At 45.5% G+C, this 20,494-nt stretch overlaps 1 long non-coding RNA gene across 1 annotated transcript; it reads right to left on the bottom strand.

The window, feature by feature from the left end:
• Positions 1 to 9,828: 9,828 nt before the first annotated feature.
• Positions 9,829 to 13,418, bottom strand: LOC123118454 (uncharacterized). The gene is made up of 3 exons (XR_006458000.1): positions 13,007 to 13,418; positions 10,966 to 11,106; positions 9,829 to 10,740 (listed from the first exon to the last, which is right to left on the bottom strand). It is a non-coding gene; the product is annotated as an uncharacterized lncRNA (long non-coding RNA).
• Positions 13,419 to 20,494: the final 7,076 nt, after the last annotated feature.

The raw sequence follows: 20,494 nt of genomic DNA, 5'->3' as shown, positions 1-20,494 counted from the left end.
GACAACGGTGAACCTTCGAACTATGAAGAAGCGATGGCGGGCCCAGATTCCAACAAATGGCTAGAAGCCATGAAATCCGAGATAGAATCCATGTATGAAAACAAAGTATGGACTTTGACTGACTTGCCCGATGATCGGCGAGCGATAGAAAACAAATGGATCTTTAAGAAGAAGACAGACGCGGATGGTAATGTCACCATCTATAAAGCTCGACTTGTCACTAAGGGTTATCGGCAAGTTCAAGGGATTGACTACGATGAGACTTTCTCTCCCATAGCGAAGCTTAAGTCCGTCCGAATCATGTTAGCAATTGCCGCATACTATGATTATGAGATATGGCAGATGGACGTCAAAACAGCATTCCTTAACGGTTATCTTAAGGAAGAGCTGTATATGATGCAGCCGGAAGGCTTTGTCGATCCTAAGAATGCTAACAAAGTGTGCAAGCTCCAGCAATCCATTTATGGGCTGGTGCAAGCATCTCGGAGTTGGAACATTCGCTTTGATGAGATGATCAAAGCGTTTGGGTTTATGCAGACTTATGGAGAAGCCTGCGTTTACAAGAAAGTGAGTGGGAGCTCTATAGCATTTCTCATATTATATGTAGATGACATACTTTTGATAGGAAATGATATAGAATTCTTGGACAGCATTAAGGCCTACTTGAATAAGTGTTTTTCAATGAAGGACCTTGGAGAAGCTGCTTACATATTAAGCATCAAGATCTATAGGGATAGATCGAGACGCCTCATAGGTCTTTCACAAAGCACATACCTTGATAAGATTTTGAAGAAGTTCAAAATGGATCAGTCCAAGAAAGGGTTCTTGCCTGTACTGCAAGGTGTGAGATTGAGCTCGGCTCAATGCCCGACCACGGCAAAAGATAAAGAAGAGATGAGCGTCATCCCCTATGCCTCGGCCATAGGATCTATTATGTATGCCATGCTGTGTACCAGACCTGATGTAAACCTTGCCGTAAGTTTGGTAGGAAGGTACCAAAGTAATCCGGGCAAGGAACACTAGACAGCGGTCAAGAATATCCTGAAGTACCTAAAAAGGACAAAGGACATGTTTCTCGTTTATGGAGGTGACGAAGAGCTCGTCGTAAAGGGTTACGTCAACGCTAGCTTCGACACAGATCTGGATGACTCTAAGTCACAAACCGGATACGTGTATATGTTGAATGGTGGAGCAGTAAGCTGGTGCAGTTGCAAGCAGAGCGTCGTGACGAGATCTACATATGAAGCGGAGTACATGGTAGCCTCGGAGGCAGCGCATGAAGCAATTTGGGTGAAGGAGTTCATCACCGACCTAGGAGTCATACCCAATGCGTCGGGGCCGATCAAACTCTTCTGTGACAACACTGGAGCTATTGCCCTTGCCAAGGAGCCTAGGTTTCACAAGAAGACCAGGCACATCAAGCGTCGCTTCAACTCCATCCGTGAAAATGTTCAAGATGGAGACATAGATATTTGCAAAGTACATACGGATCTGAATGTAGCAGATCCGTTGACTAAACCTCTCTCGCGAGCAAAACATGATCAACACCAGAACTCTATGGGTGTTCGATTCATCACAATGTAACTAGATTATTCACTCTAGTGCAAGTGGGAGACTGTTGGAAATATGCCCTAGAGGCAATAATAAATGGATTATTATTATATTTCCTTGTTCATGATAATTGTCTTTTATTCATGATATAATTGTATTATCCGGAAATCGTAATACACGTGTGAATACATAGACCACAATACGTCCCTAGTAAGCCTCTAGTTGACTAGCTCGTTGGTCAACAGATAGTCATGGTTTCCTGACTATGGACATTAGATGTCGTTGACAACGGGATCACATCATTAGGAGAATGATGTGATGGACAAGACCCATTCCTAAGCATAGCACAAGATCGTGTAGTTCGTTTTGCTAGAGTTTTTCCAATGTCAAGTATCTCTTCCTTAGACCATGAGATCGTGTAACTCCCGGATACCGTAGGAGTGCTTTGGGTGTACCAAACGTCACAACGTAACTGGGTGACTATAAAGGTGCACTACAGGTATCTCCGAAAGTGTCTGTTGGGTTGACACGGATCGAGACTCGGATTTGTCACTCCGGATAACGGAGAGGTATCAATGGGCTCACTCGGTAGTGCATCATCATAATGAGCTCAAAGTGACCAAGTGTCTGGTCACGGGATCATGCATTACGGTACGAGTAAAGTAACTTGCCGGTAACGAGACTGAATGAGGTATTGGGATACCAACGATCGAGTCTCGGGCAAGTAACATACCGTCTGACAAAGGGAATAGTATACGGGGTTGCTTGAACCCTCGACATCGTGGTTCATCCAATGAGATCATCGAGGAGTATGTGGGAGCCAACATGGGTATTCAGATCCCGATGTTGGTTATTGACCGGAGAGCCGTCTCGGTCATGTCTACATGTCTCCCGAACCCGTAGGGTCTACACACTTAAGGTTCGGTGACGCTAGGGTTGTATAAATATGAGTATGCAGCAAACCGAATGTTGTTCGGAGTCCCGGATGAGATCCTGGATATCACGAGGAGTTCCGGAATGGTCCGGAGGTAAAGAAAACTATATAGGAAGTGCTGTTTCGGCCATCGGGAAAGTTTCGGGGTCACCCGGTATTGTACCAGGACCACCGGAAAGGTCCCGGGGGTCCACCGGGTGGGGCCACCTATCCCGGAGGACCCCGTGGGCTGAAGTGGGAGGGGAACCAGCCCCTAATGGGTTGGTGCACCCCCCTTGGGCCCCCCTGCGCCTAGGGTTGGAAACCCTAGGTGGGGGCGCACCACTTGCCTTGGGGGGCACTCCACCCCCCTTGGCCGCCGCCCCCCTTGGGAGATTGATCTCCCAGGGCCGGCGCCCCCCCTTGGGGGCCTATATAAAGGAGGGCAGGGGGGAGGGCAGCCACACCCAAGTCTTGGCGCCTCCCTCCCCCTGCTACACCTCGTCCTCCTCCCGCATCAGCTTGGCGAAGCCCTGCCGGAGTTCTGCTGCATCCACCACCACGTCGTCGTGCTGCTGGATCATCATCAACCTCTCCTTCCCCCTTGCTGGATCAAGGAGGAGACGTCGTCCGTACCGTACGTGTGTTGAACGCGGAGGTGCTGTCCGTTCAGCACTTGGTCATCGGTGATTTGAATCACGGCGAGTACGACTCCATCATCACCGTTCCCTTGAACGCTTCCGCACGCGATCTACAAGTGGTATGTAGATGCAATCTCTCTCCCATGACTCATTGCTTAGATGAACTCATAGATGGATCTTGGTGAAACCGTAGGAAAAATTTAAATTTTCTGCAACGTTCTCCAACAAGTTTTTATAATCTCATGACTTTGTTGAACTCGATGATGTTACACTTCTGAAATGTTTGTTCTTTTCCATGAACCAGAAAATCGGTTGTTCTGTTACATGTGCTATACTTGCCTTCCTACTAATGCATCATGCAATTTGATCTTCCGTTGTTTGGCCATGTTGGTTGGACCGGCACCCTCACGCCAAGGCGTGTTGCCGATCTAGTATGTTATTGTAACATAGCGCTTTCTAAGGATATATGAGTCTACAAATTGTAATCGTGCCTGGCACGGTCCGGCCCGCCTAGGCACGATTATTATACGGGCCATGTCGTGCCAGCCCGTGTGCTGCAGCCTGCAATCCAGGCACGGCCCAGCTGCTAATCGGGTTGGTCCACCGACACGCCAGGCACGCTAGTCTGACTGCTATTTGGCGCACTAGACATTTTAGCCTATTTTTACCTGTTGGGCCATATACAGATATATAAAAAAAATAAAAAAAAATCGGGCCGTGCCGTGCCAGCCCGCGTGCTCAGCCTAGCAGCCCAAGCACGGCCCAAGGCATGCCGCGTGCCAGGCCCGGCCCGTTTAACCCGTGTGGTGCCGGCATGCTTGCGGCCCGGCCTGGTTGGCCCAGCCCATTTGGGCAACTACTCCCTCCGTCCGGAAAAAGTTGTCCACAAGTTAGTGTACCGCGAATTTGCAAAAACGCCCTCATAGCTTTAAATTTGTTACAAACAGGTCGCCCTTTCCTTCCTTCTTCCTCCGCCCATCGCCTGCGCGCATCGTCAGGGCCAGTCGTCGCCCGGGACCTGCGTCGGCGCTGCCCATGGCTTGATCCTCCGACGCCCAGGACCTGTGCCTCCGAATTTCTTGCTCCGCTGCCGCCCAGGACGTGCTCCTTGACAGGAACTAGTTAGTCCTGACTCTAAACTCTCACTCGACCGAGGGAAAATCACTCAATTGTGGGGCAATTTTGGGGATCGATTTTCATTCACTCAAGCTGGAGTTCTAGGGTTTGTGGCCAGCCGGAACACGGCGGCTCGAGGGCCAAGCCCAGATACAAGTCAAGATGCCCTCTCCACAATCTGGAGGCGAGCTTAAAAGGGTTTTAGCAAGGTAAAAAGGAGCAACAGCGACATGAGCAGTAAAAGGACAACATGCGGTAACTTTCAAAAAGTAAGTGAAACGGTAGCAGCCGTTCGTTCTCAGATCAACGGCTGTGACGATGATCTGGGCCGCGAAGCGGTACCACTCTTTCGCGTCCCTTGGATGGTAGATCGACGGCTGACGTTGGGTTGGGCAAACTGAATCGCTACTGTTGCATTTCTAGTGTCGACAATAGAGCAGGCCTGACAATTCCCCCCAACAGAGTCCAGACTTGCCCTCAAGGATGGAAACCAGGGAACACCTTTTGAATGAAGGCTGAATCCTCCCAAGTAGCGTTTTCCACTGGTAGGTTGAGCCACTTGATGCGCCATTGGACCACGGGAATGCTGATATCTCCTTGAACTCGAGGGACCAGTTTCCGTTCCAGAATTGCTTCAGGTTGTATCAGGATGTTTCCATGCTCATCTAGCAATGGTGGGTTTGGTACTGCTTCAGGACCGAGATGCTTCTTGAGCTGGCTGACATGGAAGGTGGGGTGTAGTTGACAACCTTCAGGCAGCAATAATCTGTAAGCCACTGCTCCAACTTTCTCCATCACTCTGAAAGGACCATAATATTTAGAGTGCAGTTTTAGGTGTCTGTGGATACTCAAGCTGGTATGCCTGTATGGTTGTAGCTTGACATAAACCATGTCACCCACTGCAAGCTGTCTTTCTGACCTCTTTCTGTCAGCAAAGAATTTCATTCTTTCCTGGGCCTTGAGCAAATTGTCTTTGATCTGCTGTGCTATTGTGTCTCTTTCCACTTGAGCTTGGTGATCATCTCCTTCTGCTGGTGGGAGGAGAAGTTCAGAAATCGTTGGGGGAGGCCTAGCATATAAAGCTTGAAATGGTGTCATTTTCAATGAAGTGTGGAAGGAGGTGTTGTACCACCATTCAGCCATGGAAAGCCAAGTATGCCATTTCTTGGGATAAGCAAAGGCCATGCACCTTAAATAGTTTTCCAAACACTGATTTACTCTTTCTGTCTGACCATCAGATTGAGGATGGTAAGATGTGCTCATGTGCAGTTTAATCCCCATCTTGTTGAACAAACTCTGCCAAAGGTGGCTAGTGAAAATTCTATCTCTGTCAGTCACTATGACTGAAGGTAATCCATGCAATTTGAAGATGTTGTCAGTAAAAGCTTGGGCTACTGTTCTGACTGTGATGGGATGTTTCATAGCTACAAAGTGAGCATACTCGGTAAACCTGTCCACAACCACAAGGATTAAGTTTTTGTGCTCAGATTTGGGTAGTCCTTCCACAAAATCCATGCTAATATGAGTCCAAGCAAAATCAGGTACTGGAAGTGGTTGTAGCAAACCAGGAGGGGCCACATGTTGTGCTTTGTTCAGTTGACATACAGGACACTGTTGCACAAATGTTTGTACATCTTTTCTCATGCCAGACCAAGTGAAAAGGATCTTTAGCCTGTGATAAGTGGCTCTCTCTCCAGAATGGCCACCCAGTTCAGACTTGTGGAAGGAAGTGAGCAGTGAATTCCTTAATTCAATGTTATTTCCAATAACAATTTTTCCCTTGAATCTGAGTACTCCACTAGTGAGTGTATAAGGGGCCTGACCAGTTGGATCAATTGCTAGTTTAGTAATGAGCTCAGAGCACTTAGCATCATCCTTATAGCTGTTGACTACTTCAGTAATCCAAGTGGGAATTGCAGTACTGGACCCAAGGGCAAGGAGAGCATGTTTAACTCTAGAAAGAGCATCTGCTACTCTATTTTCCTTTCCTTTCTTGTACTCCACTGTAAATTTATATCCCATTAACTTGATGAGGAGTTTGTGTTGTACTCCTTCAGTTACTTTTTGCTCTTGGATGTACTTCAAACTCTGTTGATCAGTTCTGATTATGAGAGAGGATGATGCAAAATAGTGTTTCCACTTTTTAATTGCTTTAATGATTGCAAGTGCTTCTTTGTCATATGTAGACCAACCTGCAGCTTTTGGGCCAAGAGCTTTACTCAAAAATGCAATGGGCTGGCCTTTTTGCATGAGTACAGCCCCAATGCCATAGCCTGATGCATCAGCTTCAAGAACAAAAGGCAAGGAGAAATCTGGTAGGGCCAGAACTGGTGCAGTGGTCATTTTGTCTTTCAGTAACTGGAAAGCAATAGCTTGTTTTTCTGTCCATTGGAAAGCATCATTTTTCAGTGCATCAAACAGGGGTTTGCAGATCAGTCCATAGTTTTGCACGAATCTCCTGTAATATCCTGCTAGTCCCAAAAAGCTTCTCAAGTGTGTCACATTCTGAGGTGTGGGCCAGCTCACAATAGCTTCCACTTTAGCAGGGTCTGTTGAAACCCCCTTGTCAGAGATTACATATCCCAGGTATTCCACCTTAGATTGTGCAAAGGTGCACTTAGAAAGCTTGGCATACAGTTGGTGTTTCCTGAGGGCTTCCAACACTAAAGCCACATGTTCTAAGTGTTCCTTGTAAGATTTACTGAAGATTAGGATATCATCAAAGAACACTAGTACACACTCTCTCAGTAAGGGACCCAAAACAGTCTGCATAAGCTCTGTAAAGGAAGGAGGGCCATTTGTTACTCCAAAGGGCATGACCAGAAATTCAAATAGTCCAATGTGTGTACTAAATGCAGTTTTGCCAATGTCTTCCTCTTTCATTCTGATTTGATGGTATCCACTTCTCAGGTCCAACTTTGTAAATATCTTTGCTCCATTTAATTCATCTAGGAGGTCTTCAATCATTGGTATAGGATATTTGTTTTTTATTGTGTGTGCATTGAGTTTCCTATAATCAATGCACAACCTCCAAGTCATGTCCTTTTTCTTTACCAGAATAGCAGGAGAGGAATAAGGGCTATGACTTAACCTTATAATTCCTTTCTTAAGGAGATCTTTGATAATTTCCTCTAAGGCATTTTTATGATGGTGTGGCAATCTATATCCTCTTTGATTGATCACAGGGGCTCCAGGCTCTAAGTTGATTGCATGATCACAATCCCTTTTTGGAGGTAGGCCAGTAGGTTCTTCAAAAACATCCTTGTAGTTTTCAAGAACTTTGGCAATTTCAGGTTTTTGTACAGTTTCCAGCAGTGTCTCCACTTGCACTGGTTGCATCCACATGAGTGCCTCAAAGAGCATATTATCTAATATTTTCTCCATATCCTGCAAGAGGGGAGTGCAAGGAGTGTTGGGCAAACTCTCATCCAAGAAGGTTCTTGATTCACCATTAACCAATTTAATTCCCAAGGACATGTTTGGTAAACCAAAAGTAACAGGGCTGTGTTTCTACATCCAATCTGCTCCTAATATTATGTCATATCCAGTGAGCTGCAAAAACCTGAAATCAGAAACCATTTCAACTCCTTGAATGTTGTATGAAGTGTTGTGAAGGGAGAAATCACTGTATAATTTTCCCTCATTTGCTACATTCACTTGAACTTGTTTCACTGGAGTAGCAGGACACCCAGATTGTGCAGCTAGGGCAGGGGATATGAAGGTAGTAGTGCTTCCACTATCAACCAGGGCCAATCCTACAGTGTTTCCAATTTTGACTTGTAATGTGAAGGTTTGTTTCTTCTTGTCTTCAGGTAAGCCAGTGGCTGCATGCATTGAAATTTTGAGTTCAGTGTTGTCAGGGGGCTCCTCTTCTACATCAGATTGGACCTCTTCTGCATCCACTATATATATGATCTCAGGATTTCCAGCTTGTTCTTGTAGTGCTTGGATCTGAGACTTTTGGGACATTTTGCAAACTTGTTTATGACCAGGAAACTAAGGTTCTCTGCACTTATAACAAATGCCCTTCTCTCTTGCTTGTTGTATCAGGGAAGCAGGAGTTGTACTGGTGGCCACTTGAGGTTTTGACAATTCTCCCTGTACACTTTTTTTGAAACTTGGAATATAAGGTTTCTGAGTAGTGGGAGGAGGACCAGATTTCTCAATCCTTCTTGCTAACCACATAGCTTTCTGCATATCAGCAGGTTCTAAACATTCTAGATGGCTCTGAATGTAGGGGCTTAGTCCTGATATGAAACTGTGCAAGTAGTAGTTGTCAGGAACTGCTGGGTTGTCTCTCCTCATCAGATTCATTTGCTGCTCAAATTCAGAGATATATTGAGCAACAGTGGCATGTCGAGTTAACTTGTGGAAAGCTCTCACATTTTCACATACAGATGTGACAGCAAACCTCTATGTGAGTGCAGAGCAGAATTTGTGCCAAGGCATATTACTGACAATAAACCCAGTTCCTCTCCACCATTGTATAGCTTCACCCTTCAGGTAAGATACTGCTATTTCAGTTCTTTGTTCAATTGGTGTTCTAGCAGCTCAGAAGTATTGTTCTATGTTCTGTATCCAAGAATCTGCATCTACTCCTTCAAATTCAGCAATGTTTAGTTGGCAGGCTTGACAGAAAGGATGTTCCTTCTGGTTTCAGGAGCATAAGGTCTGTGTCTGTCTCTTCTGAACTCAGCATCTTGAAATTCCTCAACTGTCATTAAGTGTTGCACTCCCTGAACTTGTTGCTGTTGTGGTGTGTGCAACTCCTGCTTGTTAGCAGTATGATTTGGGTGCCTGTAAGGTCCTTTTGGAGTGCCATCTAAGTTCAGTTCTTTGCCAGTAGTTTTGTCCACTAACACAGCAGACCCCCTTGTGACTGGTTCTTGTTTCTCCAAGTGGTTGTTTGGTAATTGTTTTGGCCTGCCTGGTGGAACAGCAGTACTACCTTGTCCAGAGGGAGGATCTGGCTTTTCCTCCTCTTCCTCTTCTTCTTCTTCTTCTCCAGACTGCTCAGTGGCCATCTTCTGCAGAGTGCTCTGTATTTTCTTGAAGTTTCTCTGTATGCTGGCGAAGTTCTTGTTAACTGACTTTGTGAAATTATAGAACTCCTTCCTATCCTCTTCTCGCTCGTGCCTTAGGGTTTTGATGTCCAATTGTAAGGACTCGAGTTCTAACAGATCAGTGTCTTGGGTCTCTCCAGCCATGTCTGCAGGGTCCTTGTTGGTCATTCCTTGCAGAGCCAACCTGAGGATTCAGTTGGGTAGGGTGGGGAGGGATTTTGCACCGGTTGCCCGGAAACCAACCCACCAATTTGCACCCTTTGTCTTCAATTGCTGGAACGCCGCGTCGCCGGACAAGCCGCACTGAAAGGGAGGGTTGGGTGGGATTTTACTCTGAAGAAAGTTTCTCCAGTAACCACTACTCCTTCCTCTCTGCTGCCGATCGGTCTACCGCCGCCAATCGCCGCCTCGCCGCCGCCACTCAATCAGATCTGGGACTCAGATCTCGCCGCCAAGGACAACAACCAACGCATCTGATACCAATTGACAGGAACTAGTTAGTCCTGACTCTAAACTCTCACTCGACCGAGGGAAAATCACTCAATTGTGGGGCAATTTTGGGGATCAATTTTCATTCACTCAAGCTGGAGTTCTAGGGTTTGTGGCCAGCCGGAACACGGCGGCTCGAGGGCCAAGCCCAGATACAAGTCAAGATGCCCTCTCCACAATCCGGAGGCGAGCTTAAAAGGGTTTTAGCGAGGTAAAAAGGAGCGACAGCGACATGAGCAGTAAAAGGACAACATGCGGTAACTTTCAAAAAGTAAGTGAAACGGTAGCAACCGTCCGTTTTCAGATCAACGGCTGTGACGACGATCTGGGCCGCGAAGCGGTACCACTCTTCCGCGTCCCTTGGATGGTAGATCGACGGCTGACGTTGGGCTGGGCAAACTGAATCGCTACTGTTGCATTTCTAGTGTCAACAATAGAGCAGGCCTGACACTCCTCCAACGCCCAGGTCCTGCTTCGCCCAATTGCTTGCTCCAGTACGTGCTGCTCCGTCGCCCAGGATCTGCGCCACCGAATTGCTTGCTTCGCCGTCGCCCAGGACATGCTCCTCTGCCACCCAGGACCTGGGCCGCCGTCGCCAGGCCTGCGTGTCCGATATCCCCTCCCACCACCCAGGATATGCGCCGTCGCCGCCCAGGACCTGCACGCGCCTCAACCGCGGGTTCCCGCCACGCCTGGACCTCGAGCTCCCTCAAGCTCGTCCTGGACCTCGAGCTCCCTCAAGCTCGTCCTGGACATCAAGCTCGAGCTCCTTCTGCTGCTCCTCTGCAAGTTGTTGTTGGTGCCCTGCTCGTGTTGCCGCCCGGAGGTCCCCTGCTCGTGTGTTGCCGCCCGGAGGTCCCCTGCTCGTGCTGTTGTCGGTGAGAAGAAGTACAGGGCTCCTTGATTTTTAATCTCCAGTGACGAATCTTGCTTGCTTTGTAATTTGAAGCACAATTGATCATGTCCTCTGAAGAAATGTTACAAAGAAAAGAAGTTCAATTAACTGTTACTGTTGCTGTCTGTAATACTGAACCAGGTTTATCTTCAGTAAATAATGGTTTATTTTTAGTAAATAGTGCGAGCACCAACCAGGTTTATCTTCAGTAAATAATGATTTATTTTCAGTAAATAGTGCAAGCACCAGCCAGGTTTATGCAACTAGGAGTAGCTGTCAATTGATTCGGTAATTTACAGTAGATCAAATTGCAGTAGATTATTTGCTTCATTGTCCTGTAGATGGTGTTGACCTCCATTTCCAGATGCAACAATTCTTCTCGCCTCTCCCCACTGAAGAAACCAACATGACCTTGTAAATCAACAGAGCCTAGGGCACCTGTTATGAAAAAAATAACAGATCAAGAATATGTCTTGTAACTAGTCAAAGGTTCTTCTAACAACAGATAAACATATCTAAATTTTCTGAAAACAATCAATCAATTTTCAGTGCACGAATAATCAATTTATTATGGAAACAAGCAAAAATTAATCAATTTCAGTGCGGAGAGCTATTTATATGAGCATAGAAGAATCTGAAAAAAAATAAGGGACTGAGGGAGGAAGAACATAGTTATCCAAGGGACTGTGGCTAGGAGTATTTTATTCAAAAAAGATTGGAGAAGATAATGATTGATAAAGAAATGCTTCAATATATTCAGACTATATATAGAAGGTCTATAGTACTTACATGAACCAATGATTGATAAAGAAAATGCTACCACATGTCCACACAAATTCAGTATCCACATGTCCACAAATTCAGTGTTAAAACAAATTCATTATTCAGTGCTACCACATGTCCACACGACGGCATCAGGATCATTGGTAAAGAAATGCATCACACTACATTAACACCACATCCTGCATGTTTCAGTTTTCAGTTTTGACAGTGACAAATTTTACTAAATTTTCCTTTACTTGATGTGAATTTAAATAACACTAAAGTTTTCTTTATCAATCATAACAGTAAAGTTTATCTTGCTCAAATCTAGTCTGAATTTACAGTACACTACATAACTTGCAATTTTCAGTACACCATTGTGAGCAAATATAAAAATATACTCCCAAGCTCAAGCTCAATATAGGTTAAAGAAGCTCCAGTGGAGTACACTGCATTCAGTGATCTTGCTAAAGAAGCTCCCAAGCCCAAGCTCAAACATAAGTTGGAATTATTTGAATTAGCTAGGTCTATAGATGCTGAAGTTGTCAGTATTAAATCATTCAGAGTAGATGATGCAAGCAATCAACATTCAATTTTGACCAAAACATTCAGTGTCATTCAGAGTAGATGATGCAAGCAATCAACATTCAGTTTTGACCAAAACATTCAGTGTCATACAATTACAGAGTTGTCACTCTAACACACATAGCAGCACCACATTCTTTAAGGAATGGCCATCTACTTTTAATCTCTCAGAATAGATCAGTATTGTATTCCCAAACTGGTAACTAAATTACAGCAATAAGTTCAGTTTTCATGTACATCAATTCAGTTTTCAAGATTCTACACTATATTCAGTTTACAAGATTCTACACTAAATATTCAGCTTACAAGATTCCTAGGTGCACTAGTAATCATTTTGTTTAAAACTTCACAAAAAAATCAGTTTGATGTACTAGAATATTATCATGTTCCTAAAATTTCTGCACATAGATTGGACAGATTGGACAAGCCATATTCCTAAAATTTCTTTGATGTTGATCGTTTTATTCACATAGTCCTAAAATTTCTACACACAGATTGGACAAGCAATATTCCTAAAATTTCTGCAATTACAGTATATTTGGTCAATGCAAATTAAGCACTCATGAAACAAGTCTATTTGGTCAATGCAACTATGTGGTGCTAGTGCCTTTTGTCTTTGTGGTTGGGCACAGTTTGGCACAATCTGGTCATCTGACCAAAACAAAAGGTGGGCATGTGTCTTGAGATGCTATAATGTATTCTGAATTTTCTCAATCTGTCTGGTCGGCCTATTTCTACATCTCTCTTTATGCTGAGCTTGAGTGTGAGCAGCAGCACGGCCAAATGCTCAACCAAATGTTGTTTAGATAAAAACAAGGGAGATAGTGTAATCATCCTACCAAACTGAAGGCAGTTTTTTGCTTTTTGTCAGATGGAGACGAGCAAGTGCTGCTGGACATACTCCAGATTCAGTTTTAAAACCACTATGGTGGCTTAAGCAGAGATTCAGTTTGTACCTCAACGGCGCATCAGTGGGAGAGGAAGGACTTACCAATACGCAGGCCTCCGCGGATGGGCGAACGGCCGAGGCGGCGACCGGCGCGTAGGCCCGCGACACGGCGGCCCACTTGCACCCGAGGTAGCGCAGGCACAACGCGAGCCACTTCTGCCTGCCCCGCACCTCCTCCGGCGACGGGGGCGACGAGAGCGACGAGGAGGACGTACCGTCGCCGCGCGCGAGCAGGAGGCACGACGGGAGGAGAAGAACCGATTTTGTGGTGAAAGAGGGGAGATTTGGGAGGTAGGCAAGGGGGCTAGGGGGGCTGCGCGAGGCAGGTGTGAGCGGCGGAGGAGGAAGCTGCGGCGGCGGAGGAGGACACGCGGAGAGCAGGGGAGCAGCGCGGGTCGTGTCGGGAGTTTGGGGAGGGGATTTTCTTAAACAGCAGTGCTACGCGGACGACAGAATTCAGACGATTCACAGACGACACATACATCCAGCCGGACATGCGCATGAATGAGCAGGGTACCGGCCGCTGGATTTTCAGGTCGTGCATAGATCGGGCAAAAGCATCGTGTGTGGAGCAATTTCCTTTCTTAAAAAACGCCGTGGGGACAAGTTTTTTCGGACGGAGGGAGTATAATACTAGTAACATACTAGATAGAAAGTGCAACGACCATTCAACACAGTAGGTCATATCCAACTCGGCAACCATTCAACACAGTAGGTCATATCTAACTCGGCAACCATTCAACACAGTAGGTCATGCTTCAAATTTGATACATTGACATGATGAAAGAGAAAAGTGCGCAGGTTTACAACATTATACCAAAACAAAGAAGAATTGCAGCATACAATAACTTATTTACAATACAGTGACATTATATCCAACTTGATAGAACACTATTCATATTCGATTCAAGGTGGCTTTCCACAAGAAACATAATCAGTTTAGGACACCCTTACCATGTGAGTCTGTTGCAAATTATCGAACAGAGGTTATAATGGGCCAGTAAAAACATAATCGTAGAGACAATTGTCATATTTGCCTTATCCATGATGCCACAAAACCAATTTTAAGTCAGAGCATATAAAAAAAGTACTCGCAAAGCAGGTGAGAATCTCGCCATGGCAAAGCTATACCGACTTCTTCTACTTGTTGATGATAAACTAATGATCATGGACTCCACAATCGTCACGGTTCCGCCTCGATAATATCTCCTTGTTCTGCACAATGTGGCACATGGTATCATGGCACCTGGCATCAAAGAAAAAAATTGAACCATATTTGGAAAGGAGGCCTAATATAAACCAAGTTTGCAGTTAGTCTATCTTGCATATAAATAAACATTGTACATGCAGACGAGTAGTGCTACTGCCCCAAGAAGTACATGTAACAGGACAACCATAGCTCACATAGCTACCACAAGTGCATATCCAAAAAGATAGGGAGCAATGTATATTTCTAATCATATGATAACTAAAATGTGCCCCTTTCGCTATTCTTCCACATTCAACAAAACAAAAATATGCGGCAGCAACTAAAACAACAACTTTGTAGTCAGGTGGAGAAACATTAAGAGGGACATCCAAAATCAAATAGTGAGGATGAACAACTATTTTAGTCTACAGATCTACAATATATGACTTTATGATTTTCTCTTGATAAAAAACCTTAGGATTTACACCAACTGAATAAAGCCACTCAATCAAGCGAACACAGGCTATGATTGTTGGGGAACGTAGTAATTTCAAAAAAATTCCTACGCACACGCAACATCATGGTGATGCATAGCAATGAGAGGGAAGAGTGTTGTCTACGTACCCTCGTAGACCGTAAGCGGAAGCGTTATGACAACGCGGTTGATGTAGTCGTACGTCTTCACGATCCGACCGATCCAAGCACCGAACGTACGGCACCTCCGAGTTCAGCACACGTTCAGCTCGATGACGATCCCCGGACTCCGATCCAGCAGGGTGTCGGGGATGAGTTCCGTCAGCACGACGGCGTGGTGACGATGACGATGTTCTACCGACGTAGGGCTTCGCCTAAGCACCGCAACGATATGACGGAGGTGGAATATGGTGGAGGGGAGCACCGCACACGGCTAAGGAACGATCACGAAGATCAACTTGTGTGTCTAGAGGTGCCCCCCTGCCCCCGTATATAAAGGAGGAAGGGGTTTGGTGCGGCCGACCCCCTAGGGGTGCGCCTGGAGGAGTCCTACTCCCGGTGGGAGTAGGACTCCCTCCTCTTGCCTTGGTGGAGAAGGAAAGGGGGGAGGGGAAAGAGGAAAGGGGGGCGCCCCCCCCCCCTTCCTTGTCCTATCCGGACTAGGGGGGAGGGGCGCGCGGCCTACCCTGGACGGCCCTCCTCTTCTTCCTCATGGCCCATGTAGGCCCATTAACCCCCGGGGGGGTTCCGGTAACCCCCCGGTACTCCGGTAAAATCCCGATTTCACCCGGAACGTTTCCGATATCCAAATATAGGCTTCCAATATATCAATCTTTATGTCTCGACCATTTCGAGACACCTCGTCATGTCCGTGATCACATCCGGGACTCCGAACAACCTTCGGTACATCAAAACTTATAAACTCATAATAAAATTGTCATCATAACGTTAAGTGTGTGGACCCTACGGGTTCGAGAACTATGTAGACATGACCTAGAACTGTTTCCAGTCAATAACCAATAGCGGAACCTGGATGCTCATATTGGCTCCATATATTCTACGAAGATCTTTATCGGTTAAACTGCATAACAACATACATTGTTCCCTTTGTCATCGGTATGTTACTTGCCCGAGATTCGATCGTCGGTATCCAATACCTAGTTCAATCTCGTTTCCGGCAAGTCTCTTTACTCGTTACGTAATGCATCATTCCGTAACTAACTCATTAGCTACATTGCTTGCAAGGCTTATAGTGATGTGCATTACCGAGAGGGCCCAGAGCTACCTCTCCGACAATCGGGGTGACAAATCCTAATCTCGAAATACGCCAACTCAACATGTACCTTTGGAGACACCTGTAGAGCTCCTTTATAATCACCCAGTTATGTTGTGACGTTTGGTAGCACACAAAGTGTTCTTCCGGTAAATGGGAGTTGCATAATCTCATAGTTGTAGGAACTTTGTATAAGTCATGAAGAAAGCAATAGCAACATACTAAATGATCAAGTGCTAGGCTAACGGAATGGGTCAAGTCAATCACATCATTCTTCTAATGATGTGATCCCGTTAATCAAATGACAACACATGTCTATGGTTAGGAAACATAACCATCATTGATTAATGAGCTAGTCAAGTAGAGGCATACTAGTGACATTAAGTTTGTCTATGTATTCACACATGTATTATGTTTCTGGTTAATACAATTCTAGCATGAATAATAAACATTTATCATGATATGAGGAAATAAATAATAACTTTATTATTGCCTCTAGGGCATATTTCCTTCAGTCTCCCACTTGCACTAGAGTCAATAATCTAGATTACACAGTAATGATTCTAACACCCATGGAGTCTTGGTGCTGATCATGTTTTGCTCGTGGAAGAGGCTTAGTCAACGGGTCTGCAACATTCAGATCCGTATGTATCTTGCAAATCTCTATGTCTCCCACCTGGACTTGGTTCCCGGATGGAATTGAAGCGTCTCTTGATGTGCTTGGTCCTCTTGTGAAATCTGGATTCCTTTGCCAAGGCAATTGCACCAGTATTGTCACAGAAGATCTTCATTGGTCCCGATGCACTAGGTATGACACCTAGATCGGAAATGAACTCCTTCATCCAGACTCCTTCATTTGCTGCTTCCGAAGCAGCTATGTACTCCGCTTCGCATGTAGATCCCGCCACGACGCTTTGTTTAGAACTGCACCAACTTACAGCTCCACCGTTTAATAAAAACACGTATCCGGTTTGCGATTTAGAATCGTCCGATCAGTGTCAAAGCTTGCATCGGCGTAACCATTTACGACTAGCTCTTTGTCACCTCCATAAACGAGAAACATATCCTTAGTCCTTTTCAGGTATTTCAGGATGTTCTTGACCGCTGTCCAGTGATCCACTCCTGGATTACTTTAGTACCTTCCTGCCAAGCTTATTGCTAAGCATACGTCAGGTCTGGTACACAACATTGCATACATGATAGAGCCTATGGCTGAAGCATAGGGAACATCTTTCATTTTCTCTCTATCTTCTGCTGTGGTCGGGCATTGAGTCTGACTCAACTTCACACCTTGTACTACAGGCAAGAACCCTTTCTTTGCCTGATCCATTTTGAACTTTTTAAAAACTTTATCAAGGTATGTACTTTGTGAAAGTCCAATTAAGCGTCTTGATCTATCTCTATAGATCTTGATGCCCAATATGTAAGCAGCTTCACCGAGGTCTTTCATTGAAAAACTTTTATTCAAGTATCCCTTTATGCTATCCAGAAATTCTATATTATTTCCGATCAACAATATGTCATCTACATATAATATCAGAAATGCTACAGAGCTCCCACTCACTTTCTTGTAAATATGGGCTTCTCCAAAAGTCTGTATAAACCCATATGCTTTGATCACACTATCAAAACGTTTATTCCAACTCCGAGATGCTTGCACCAGTCCATAAATGCATCGCTGGAGCTTGCACACTTTGTTAGCACCTTTTGGATCGACAAAACCTTCTGGTTGCATCATATACAACTCTTCTTCCAGAAATCCATTCAGGAATGCAGTTTTGACATCCATTTGCCAAATTTCATAATCATAAAATGCGGCAATTGCTAACATGATTCGGACAGACTTAAGCATCGCTACGGGTGAGAAAGTCTCATCGTAGTCAACTCCTTGAATTTGTCGAAAACCTTTCGCAACAAGTCGAGCTTTGTAGACAGTTACATTACCATCAGCGTCAGTCTTCTTCTTGAAGATCCATTTATTCTCAATGGTTTGCCGATCATCGGGCAAGTCAACCAAAGTCCATACTTTGTTCTCATACATGGATCCCATCTCAGATTTCATGGCTTCAAGCCATTTTGCGGAATCTGGGCTCATCATCGCTTCCTCATAGTTCGTAGGTTCGTCATGGTCAAGTAACATGACTTCCATAATAGGAATACCATACCACTCTGGTGCGGATCTTACTCTGGTAGACCTACGAGGTTCAGTAGAAACTTGATCTGAAGTTTCATAATCAATATCATTAGCTTCCTCACTAATTGGTGTAGTTGTCATAGGAACCGGTTCTTGTGATGAACTACTTTCCAATAAGGGAGCAGGTACAGTTACCTCATCAAGTTCTACTTTCCTCCCACTCACTTCTTTCGAGAGAAACTCCTTCTCTAGAAAGGATCTGAACTTAGCAACAAAAATCTTGCCCTCAGATCTGTGATAGAAGGTGTACCCAATAGTCTCTTTTGGGTATCCTATGAAGACACATTTCTCCGATTTGGGTTCGAGCTTATCTGGTTGAAGTTTCTTCACATAAGCATCGCAGCCCCAAACTTTAAGAAACGACAACTTTGGTTTCTAGCCAAACCACAGTTCATAAGGCGTCGTCTCAACGGATTTTGATGGTGCCCTATTTAACGTGAATGTAGCCGTCTCTAAAGCATAACCCCAAAACGATAGCGGTAAATCAGTAAGAGACATCATAGATCACACCATATCTAGTAAAGTACGATTACGACGTTCGGACACACCATTTCGTTGTGGTGTTCCGGGTGGCGTGAGTTGCGAAACTATTCCGCATTGTTTCAAATGTAAACCAAACTCGTAACTCAAATATTCTCCTCCATGATTAGATCGTAGAAATTTTATTTTCTTGTTACGATGATTTTCCACTTCACTCTGAAATTCTTTGAACTTTTCAAATGTTTCAGACTTGTGTTCCATTAAGTAGATATACCCATATCTGCTCAAATCATCTGTGAAGGTGAGAAAATAAGGATACCCGCCGCGAGCCTCAATATTCATTGGACCACATACATCAGTATGTATGATTTCCAATAAATCAGTTGCTCGCTCCATAGTTCCAGAGAACAGCGTTTTAGTCATCTTGCCCATGAGGCATGGTTCGCAAGTACCAAGCGATTCATAATCAAGTGATTCCAAAAGTCCATCAGTATGGAGTTTCTTCATGTGCTTTATACCGATATGACCTAAACGGCACTGCCACAAATAAGTTGCACTATCATTATCAACTCTGCATCTTTTGGCTTCAACATTATGAATATGTGTATCACTACTATCGAGATTCAATAAAAATAGACCACTCTTCAAAGGTGCATGACCATAAAAGATATTACTCATATAAATAGAACAACCATTATTCTCTGACTTAAATGAATAACCGTCTCGCATTGTAACACCCCTAGTGTCATGCTATAGTAACCCTCTGTGATTAAGCCTAATCTTTTGGCTAAAGAATGCTTAATCACATCTGTTCAATATCTCTTTTCAACTCCCATCTGAATTCAAATTTAAATCATAAGTGAAACTTGAAGTTGCACAAAAGTTGCTGGAAAAATGTTCATCATTTAGCAAATATTCCAATGCAATTTGATGTAATTAAAAACAACATCACTCCTATGGTAAAATGGACACTAACATTTATAACAGTCCATTCCAGCAATTTAAAATGCAAATTCATTTATGAAAATTCCAAATGGATCTAAACCTCTCCCAAAAATAATTGTGGCAGTGCCTAAAAATGCACTGGACTTTTATGATCCAGTTTCACATTTTTCCTGAACCATTAAGGTCCCCAGATAAACTTTTTCCTCCTCTGGTAATTAAAGAAAAGAAAAAGAGAAGTAGAGGGGAGAGAGAGAAAGCCCTGCACCACTTGGGCTTCGGCCCACCCGAGCCAACTGGCCCAGCAGGCCGACCGACCCCCCCCCCCCACCGGTCGCTCCCTCCCCTTCCTGTTCCTCTGCTCCGTGTCGCTACAGGGGCAAGGTCGACCCCGACCACCTCGCCGGCCTCACCGGGAGAGGATAAGGGCGACGCCTCAGGCTCCCCTCATCTCCCCTCACCCACTCACTCTCCCTGGACGCCCCCTCTCCCCTCTCTCCCTCTGGCCTCGCCCCCTTCTCCAGATCCACCTCGCCCCGACGCACTGTCGCCGCCGCGTTGCTGCGCCACCGCGTCCACCGGGCCCTCCTCGCCGCCCCGATGTGTCCACGAGCCCCGCAGCCGTCTGCTGCTTCGTCTGCACCAACAACCTCAAGGCGGGAGCCACCCCAGCGCCGGATCCGTCTTCCTCCTGGACCGCCGTCGCCGCCGCTTTCGACTCCGGCCACGGCCACTGCGCTCCTGTTACTCGCCGGGCCTTCGTGCGCCCACCCAGTGAGCTCCTCCCCCTCTCCCTTCCCTCACGTAGGCCGCCTCCCTCTCTAGCTCGCTCGCCGCAACCGCCGTAGCTCACCGTCGCCCTGCTCCATCACCGTCGTGGCCACCGCTGCCGTGGCCCCCGTCCGAGCCCTCCATCGTGCTCCTGGTGTTCCCAGGAGCCCGGCCAGCCCTTCCTCTCGCCCTCTCGTGCCCCCTAGC

Source organism: Triticum aestivum, chromosome 1B (assembly GCF_018294505.1).
Source record: "Triticum aestivum cultivar Chinese Spring chromosome 1B, IWGSC CS RefSeq v2.1, whole genome shotgun sequence".
NCBI lineage: Eukaryota > Viridiplantae > Streptophyta > Magnoliopsida > Poales > Poaceae > Triticum > Triticum aestivum.
Note: the sequence above shows the minus strand (reverse complement) of the source record. Positions and strands in the feature narration are given on the sequence as shown.